Source organism: Pan paniscus, chromosome 8, assembly GCF_029289425.2.
Source record: "Pan paniscus chromosome 8, NHGRI_mPanPan1-v2.0_pri, whole genome shotgun sequence".
Classification (NCBI taxonomy): domain Eukaryota; kingdom Metazoa; phylum Chordata; class Mammalia; order Primates; family Hominidae; genus Pan; species Pan paniscus.
In genome coordinates this window covers 99,055,761-99,065,003 of record NC_073257.2, presented here as the reverse complement: position 1 = coordinate 99,065,003, position 9,243 = coordinate 99,055,761, and the positions used below count along the sequence as shown (strand labels likewise).

At 43.9% G+C, this 9,243-nt stretch overlaps 1 non-coding gene across 1 annotated transcript; it reads left to right on the top strand.

Moving 5' to 3' along the window:
• The first annotated feature begins 8,937 nt into the window (after nucleotides 1-8,937).
• On the top strand, nucleotides 8,938-9,041 carry LOC112438788 (U6 spliceosomal RNA). Its single transcript, XR_003027136.1, has one exon. It is a non-coding gene; the product is annotated as a U6 spliceosomal RNA (small nuclear RNA).
• The last annotated feature ends 202 nt before the right edge of the window (nucleotides 9,042-9,243 follow it).

Sequence of the window (9,243 nt, the reverse complement as noted above, 5' to 3'; positions counted from 1 at the left end):
TATTCTCGAATTATTTTGTATTTTATTAAATAATATCAACAGCTGTTCTTGAGAAAGAGGCTCTAATGTTGAAAGCTGATAGTGAAGTAACTTTTAGTGCCGTTTTTCACTAAAGGGGATTTAATGTGGAATAATTTAGCCACAGAATGTAACAACTATTGAAGAGAGAATACTAACTGTAATCAGAACTGGATTCCAGACTTGATTCCACCAGTTACTTAACTGCCAGTGTGAAGCCTGACTTTCATTTGGTCTTTGTCCGTATGTCACAGTTCTGCCTCTGCATGCTCCTGGCATCGGGTCAGTCAGATAAACAGGCCCCCAGTATATGGGCATAGTGAGCCCTTCCCCAGCATGGTGGTGTCTATCTGCACTCTAGGTGGGCTACTAAAATGTGTAAGGGGGAAAGTGATACAAAAACCAGTTCCAGAATGTTAGAATAATGGTGGGGCAGCAGATTTAAGTCATGTGAATGTGGGATAAGTCTTAGTGGTGGCCTTTGACTATATATTGGAAATACTGATTTTTTTTTGGTTGCGGGGTTGGTTTTTGTTTTTTGAGACAGTGTCTTGCTCTGTCACCCAGGCTGGAGTGCGGTGGTGCAATCACGGCTCACTGCATCCTCTACCTCCTGGGATCAAGCAGTTACTCTACCTCAGCCTCCTGAGTAGCTAGGACCACATGTATGGGTACGACACCTGGCTAATTGTTTTTATTTTTTTGTAGACACGAGGTCTCCCTATGTTGCCCAGGCTGGTCTCACACTCCTGGACTCAAGTGATCCTCCCACCTTGGCCTCCCAAAGTACTAGGATTACAGGCATGAGCCACCATGCCTGGCCAATGGTAATTTTTTAAAGATTAATGTTGAGGAGTATTGTTGATAGTAATATTAGAAAACTAAATTGCCTGTGCTAGCTATATAAAGATGAGAGCACTAGTGTCAGTAATTTTGGCTCCTGAAGGTTTTAGTTTTTAAAAATCTGGTCAATTACTTTTTTTACCTTGACAGAAATTTTCTTTTTTTTTTTTTTTTTTTGAGACGGAGTCTCGCTCTGTCCCCGAGGCTGGAGTGCAGTAGCGTGATCTTGGCTCACTGTAACCCCCCGCCCCCTGGGTTCAAGCAATTCTGCTGCCTTAGCCTTCCTAGCAGCTGGGACTACAGATGCGTGCCAGCACGCCCAGCTAATTTTCTCGTATTTTGATTAGAGATGGAGTTTCACCATATTGGCCAGGCTGGTCTCAAACTCCTGACCTCATGATCCACCCACCTTGGCCTCCCAAAGTGCTGGGATTATAGGCGTGAGCCACTGTGCCCGACCTATTTTCAATTATTTTTAAAACTCACACACGATACTCAAGTTACTTGCTTCTGAAATAGCCATAGATGACTTATATAGCACCTGAAGAAGACTTAACTGGTGCTTTATGAGCCTCTACACCAGTGTATTCCAATATCCCTGATTAAGGAGATGAGAAGTAAAGGCATGAATTTTCAGTGCTTTTGGCACCCTAACTAGTAGGATTGGTCATTCCTTTTTTCTATATTTTTTCTCTTTTCCTTTTTTTTTTTTTTTTTTTTACTCCATGACTAGCCAAAGAGCTGATTTACTTTTTTAAAAACGCTTGGCATGGCTGAGCACGGAGGCTCACGCCTGTAATCTCAGCACTTTGGGACGCCCAGGCAGGCGGATCACAAGGTCAGGAGATGGAGACCATCCTGGCTAACATGGTGAAATTCCATCTCTACTAAAAATACAAAAAAATTACCCGGGCGTGGTGGCAAGCGCCTGTAGCCCCAGCTACTTGGGAGGCTGAGGCAGGAGAATGGCGTGAACCCAGGAGGCGGAGCTTGCAGTGAGCCGAGATCACGCCACTGCACTCCAGCCTGGGCCACAGAGCGAGACTGTCTCAAAAAAAAAAGAAAAGCCTGGCATGTTAACTCACAAGCAAATAAATTCCATATTCACTAAACATCCCTGACAGGCTTTCCCAGCCCTGCTGTTTGTTAAGGTAGTCAAAGCATGGCACATGAAGAAAACTACATCTATGGATATTGTACAAAATATTGTTTTTATGATTTTTAAATATTTTTAACAGACTTTTATTGACTTGTGTTTGTATTTTTATCAAACATACTTCATTTATTTATTTATTTTGAGACGAAATCTCACTCTATCACCCAGGCTGGAGTGCAGTGGTGTGATCTTGGCTTACCGCAACCTCCGCCTTCCAGGTTCAAGCGATTCTCCTGCTTCAGCCTCCGGAGTAGCTGGGATTACAGGCATGCGCCACCATGCCCTGCAAATTTTCGTATTATTAGTAGAGACGGGGTTTCACCATGTTGGCCAGGCTGGTCTCGAACTCCTAACTTCGGGTGATCCACCTGCTTCAGCCTCCCAAAGTGTTGGTATTATAGGCATGAGCCACCACGTCCAGCCTCAAACATACTTCAGTTTTTCACCTCAGCACTGTTGACATTTTAGGCTATGTAATTCTCTCTGCCTTGTAGGATGTTTAGTAATATCCCTGGCCTCTACACATTAGATGTCAGGAAGACCCCCTCAGTTATAACAATGACAAATATATTCAGATTGCCAAATGTCCCCTGTGGAACAAATTCATCCCTTGTTATGAACCGTGATCCAGAGAGCCAAATAGTGATACAAGGTTTATTGTTCACAATAGCTCGTCCCCTCCAATCCAGACACCACCTGCCTCACCATTTTCCACTGCCCCAAGGCAACCACTTTCAGCAGTCTTAAAATGTTTCATTTTTATTCTATTTAAAGCCTTTGCTCATTTTTAAATTGGGTTTTGTCCGCATTATTGAGTGGTAAGGGTGCTTTACATATTCCACAGCCAGTTGTGGTAGTATAGGCCTATGGTCCCAGCTACTCAGAAGGCTGAGGCAGGAGGATCACCTGAGCCCAGAAGTTCAACACTAGTCTAGGCAACATAGCAAGACCCTATCTCTAAATGAATTTTTGAAATATATATTCTAGATAATTGACCTTTATCATGCATATAATTTGCAAATATTTCCTCTCAATCTGTTGTCTTTGCGCTTTCTTGATAGTCTCCTTTTTAATCTTGAGAAAACATAATTTTTCCTCTGGTTGGTGTGCTTTAGGGTGTATGTAAGAAACCATTGCCTAATCTATAGTCATGCAGATAGATATATCCCTATGGTTTTTTGTTGTTGTTGTTGTTTGTTTTTTGTTTTGAGACGGTGTCGCTCTGTCGTCCAGGCTGGAGTGCAGTGGTGTGATCTCACGGCTCATGGCTAAGTGCAGCCTCTACCTCCTAGGCTCAAGCAATCCTCCCCCTTCAGCCTCCCAAGTAGCTGGGACTATAGGCCCATACCACCACCAAGCACAGCTAATTTCTGTATTTTTGGAGAGACAAGGTCTTGCCATGTTGCCCAGGCCAGTCTTGAACTCCCAGGCTCAAGCAATCCGCCCACCTTGGCCTCCCAAAGTGCTAGGATTACAGGTGTGAGCCACTGTGCCCTGGCCTAGAAAGCTTTTTTTAAGAAATAGTGACCAGGCCAGGTGCAGTGGCTAACATGGTGAAACCCCATCTTTACTAAAAATACAAAAAATTAGCAGGTGGGCAAGGTGGTGGGCGCCTGTAGTCCCAGCTACTGGGGAGGCTGAAGCAGGAGAATGGTGTGAACCCAGGAGGCGGAGCTTGCAGTGAGCCGAGATCGCGCCACTGCACTCCAGCCTGGGCAACAGAGCGAGACTCCGTCTCTAAATAAATAAATAAATAAATAAATAAATAAATAATACAAATAGTGACCAAAAATATCCCACATTTGATGGGAGTTGTGAATCTACACATTCAAGATGCTCAACAAATTCAAAGCAGGATAAACTAAAAGAGATCCACACTGAGGCACATTATTATCAAATTGTAGAAAGTTAAAGACAGGAAAGCAGCAAGAGGTAAGTGATTCATCCTGTACAAGGGATCTTCAGTAAGATTAACAGTTGCTTATCAGAAATCATGGAGTACAGAAGGCAGTAGGACACTTCTTCCCCTCTCTCCCACTGACAGATGATATATTAAAAGTTCTGACAGCAAAAAGTCAACCAAGAATCCTATATCTTTAAAAAAAAAAAAAAACCTCTAAAAATGAAGGAAACTAAGACATTCCCAGAAAAGTCAAGGGAGTTTATCATTAGTAAACTTGTGTTATAAAGAATGCTAAAGTCTCCCCATGTTACTCTCAGGGAAGAAAAAAAAAAAGAGAATGCAAAAGTGGAGCTGGGGCCAGGCATGGTGGCTCACGCCTGTAATCTCAGCACTTTGGGAGGCCAAGGCAGGTGGATGGAGTTTGAGACCAGCCTGGCCAATATGGTGAAACCCCATTTCTACTAAAAATACAAAAAAATTACCTAGGCATGGTGGCGTGCACCTGTAGTCCCAGCTGACTGAGGCTGAGGCACGAGAATCGCTTGAGTCCGGGAGGTGGAAGTTGCAGTGAGCTGAGATGGTGCCACTGCACTCCAGCCTGGACAACAGAGCAAGACTCCATCTCAAAAAGAAAAAGGGGGGTTGGGGGAGCTCAGCATGGGTTCACGCTTGTAATTTCAGCACTTTGGGAGGCTGAAGTGGGATCACCTGAGGCCAGGAGTCCACAAGCAGCCTGGGTGACGTAAGGAGACCCCATCTATACAAAATAAAAATAATCAGCCAGACAGGGTAGCTCAGGCCTGTGGTCCTAGCTATTCAGGAGGCTGAGGCAGGATGATTGCTTGCAGCCAGCAGTTTAAGACTAGCCTGGACAACATAGACCCCATCTCTACAAAATATAAATTTAAAAAATTAACTGGCCATGGTGGTATGCATCTGTAGTTCCAACTACTCATGATGCTCACTTGAGACCAGAAGTTGGAGGTTACAGTGAGCTCTGATCACACCACTGCACTCCAGCCTGGTTGACAGAGCAAGAACCTGTCACTAAACAAAAATAATGAATAAAAATATAAGAGTTCTTGGCCAGGCACAGTGGCTCATGCCTGTAATACCAGCACTTTGGGAGGCTGATGTGGGTAGATCACCTGAGGTCAGGAGTTTGAGGCCAGCCTGGCCAATATGGTGAAACCCTATCTCTACTAAAAATACAAAAATTAGCCATGTGTGATGGCACGTGCCTGTAATCCCAGCTACGTGGAAGGCTGAGGCAGGAGAATCACTTGAATGTGGGAGGCAGAGGTTGCAGTGAGTGGAGATTGCACCACTGCACTCCAGCCTGGGCAACAGAGCAAGACTCGGGCTCAAAAAAAAAAGCTAAAGTGAGTCCTTCAGGCTAAAATGAAAGGATACAAGATAGTAACTCAAAGCTATATGAAGAAATAAAGAGCACTGGTAAATGCAACTATGTCGCTAAATATAAAAGCTAGTATTACTGTATTTTGGGTATGCTATTCCTCTTTGTGATTTAAAAAATGCATAAAGGCCGGGTGCGGTGGCTCAAGCCTGTAATCCCAGCACTTTGGGAGGCCGAGGCAGGTGGATCATGATGTCAGGAGATCGAGACCATCCTGGTTAACATGGTGAAACCCTGTCTCTACTAAAAATACAAAAAATTAGCTGGGCATGGTAGCGGGTGCCTGTAATCCCAGCTACTCAGGAGGCTGAGGCAGAAGAATGGCATGAACCCAGGAGGCGGAGCTTGCAGTGAGCCGAGATTGCGCCACTGCACTCCAGCCTGGGCGACAGAGTGAGACTCCTTCTCAAAAAAAAAAAAAAAAAAATGCATAAAATAATATGGATCTATGTTAATAGGCACTAATTGTTTAAAGACATAATTTGTAACAATATAGGTAGGGGACAGAGAAAGAAGCAGAGTTAATGTATGCTATTGAAGCTGAGTTGCTATCAGTCTGAACTAGACTTTGAACTCAGCATGTTAAATGAAATCTTCATAGTAGCCACTAAAAAAATAACTTTTAAAATATACAGAAAAGAATTTAAGAAAGGATCAAAATATTACAGGATAAATCATTAACCAAACACAAAAGAAGGTACTGAGGAGCAAAACACTTTATGTAGAAACTAAACAGCATGATGACGTAAGTAAGTTCTTTGGTGTATAGGTTTTTCTGTTTTTCTTTTTTGGGGTTTGTCTGAGACAGAGTCTTGCTCTGTCACTCAGGCTGGAGTGCAGTGTTTCATTCTCAGCTCACTGCAGCCTTTGCCTCCCAAGTTCAAGTGATACTCAGCCTCCTGAGTAGCTGGGATTGCAGGCGCCCACCACCACAGCCAGGTAATTTTTTGTATTTTTAGTAGAGACAGGGTTTCACTACATTGGCCAGGCTACTCTCGAGCTCCTGGCCTCAAGTGGCCCACCTGCCTCGGCCTCCCAAAGTGCCAGGCACAGGCATGAGCCACTGCACCCGGCCTGTTTGGGGTTTTTTTGAGACGGGGTCTAGCTCTGTTGCCCAGGCTGGAGTGCAGTGGCACAATCACGGCTCACTACAACCTTGACCTCCGCAGGCTCAGCTGATCCTCCCACCTCAGCCTCCTGAGTAGCTGGAACCACAGGTGTGCACCACCATGCCCAGCTTATTTTTCTATTTTTTGTAGAGACAGGAGTCTTGCTATGTTGCCCAGACTGGTCTCAAACGCCTGGGCTCAAGCAATCTGCCCACCTCAGCATCCCAAAGTGATAGGATTACAGGCCTGAGTCCAACCATAAGTAAGTTTTTGTTTTTTGTTTTTGAGTCAATCTCTCTGTCCCCCAGGCTGAAGAGCTGTGGTGCGATCATGGCTCACTGCAGCCTCACCTCCAGGTGGGAGCCACCGTGCCGGTCAATTAACTTTTTTGTTTCAGTAATCACTTTAAATGTAAATAATCTGACCAATGGAAAGATCGGCAGAATCAATTTTTTTTAAATGATGTAATACACAATCCAAATATGCAACTTACAAAATACTCACTGTAGACCCAAGACACAAATTGTTTCAAAATGAAAAGACGGAAAGAGATAATCCACGCAAATAGTAACCAAAAGAGAGCTGGGGTGGCTATACTAATACCAGACAAAATAGATTTTAAGCCAAAAAATGTTACAGAAAGACATTGTATGTTGGTAAGAGAGTCAAATCACAAGAAGATGTAACAATTATAAATACGTATGAACTGAAAAAGAAAAAAAAGGGCTCTAAAATGCACAGTCTAACAAAATTGAAGGAAGAAATAGTTTTACAATAACAGAGACTTCAATACAGGCTGGAGTGCAGTGACTCTATCACAGCTCACTGCGACCTCTGCCTCCCAGACTCAAGCGATTCTCCAACCTCAGCCTCCCCAGTAGCTGGAACTATAGGCACACGCCACCACACCCGGCCAATCTGTGTATTTTTTGTGGAGATGGGGTTTCATCATGTTGCCCAGGCTGGTCTCAAATGCCCAAGCTCAAGCAATTCGCCCACCTCAGCCTCCCAAAGTGCTGGGATTACAGGCCTGACCTACTGTGTCCAGTCAATACCCCACCTTCAATAGTAAATAGAACATCTAGACAAAATCAGTAAGGAACTAGAGGAATTGAACAACACACTAAACCAAATAGACCTAACAGACATATAGAAAGATATCCATCTAACAAGAGCAGAATATATATTCCTTTCAAGTGCATATGGAACATTCCCCATGATAAATCATATGTTAGGTCACAAAACAATTCTCAATAAATTTTAAAAGGTCAAAATTATACAAATGACCAGGTGTGGTGGCTCACAGCTGTAATCCCAGCACTTTGTCAGGCTGAGACAGGCGGATCACTTGAGCCCAGGAGTTCAAGACCAGCCTGGGCAACATGGTGAAACCCTGTCTCTACCAAAATAAAAAATAAAAAAATTAGCCGGCTGTAGTGGTGGTGAACGCCTGTAGCCCCAGCTACTTAGGAGGCTCAGGCAGGAGGATGGCTTGAGCCTGGAAGGCAGAGGCTGCAGTGACCTGAGATCATACCACTGCACTCCAGCCTGCAGGACAGAGCGGGACTTGTCTTAAAAAAAAAAAAAAAAAAAAAAAAAAAAAAAAAAAAACAGGCCAGGCTTGGTGGCTCATGCCTGTAATCCCAGCACTTTGGGAGGCCAAGGTGGGTGGCTGACCTGTGGTCAGGAGTTCGAAACCAGCCTGGCCAGCATGGCAAAACCCCAACTCTAATAAAAAATACAAAAAATTAGCTGGGAGTGGAGGCAGGCACCTGTAATCCCAGCTACTTGGAAGGCTGAGCTAGGAGAATTGCTTGAATCCGGGAGGCAGAGGTTGCAATGAGCCGAGATCACACCACTGCACTCCACCTTGAGCAACAGACTGAGACTCTGTCTCAAAAAAAAAAAAAAAATTATGCAAAGTGTCTTTTCCAACAAAAGTGTAATGAAGCTAGAGGTCAATAACAGGAAAACCTGGAGAATTTGCAAGTAAGTGAAAGTTAAACAACATTCTTAAACAACCAGTGGCTCAAAGAAGAAATGACTAGAGAAATTGAAATACTTTCAGATGAATTAAAATAAGATGCAAGATACCAAAATTTATGAGATGGTGTGACAGGGGTACTCAGTGAAATTTATAGCTGGAAATACTTACATCAGATGGGCACGGTGGCTCATGCCTGTAATCCCAGCACTTTGGGAGGCCAAGGCGGGTGGATCGCGACCATCCTGGCTAGCACAGTGAAACCCCATCTCTACTAAAAATACAAAAAAAAAAAATATTGGCCAGGTGCAGTGGCGGGCGCCTATAGTCCCAGTTACTCCGGAGGCTGAGGCAGGAGAATGGCATGAACCCAGGAGGCAGAGCTGGCAGTGAGCCGAGATCATGCCATTGCACTCCAGCCTGAGCGACAGAGTGAGACTCCATCTCAAAAAATAATAATAATAATAATAATAATAATAAATACTTTCATTAAAAAAGGACAATCTCATGCTTGCTTCATCAGCACATACACTAAAATTGGAACAATACAGAGATTAGCCTGGCCCCTGTGCAAGGATAACATGCAAATTCGTGAAGTGTTTCATATTTATTTTATTAAAAAAAAAAAAAAAAAGGCCGGGCACGGTGGTTTATACCTGTAATCCTGACACTTTGGGAGGCCGAGGTGGGTGGGTCATGAGTTCAGGAGATCGAGACCATCCTGGCCAATATGGTGAAACCCCGTCTCTACTAAAATACAAAAAATTAGCTGGGCATGGTGGTGCGCACCTGTATTCCCAGCTACTCAGGAGG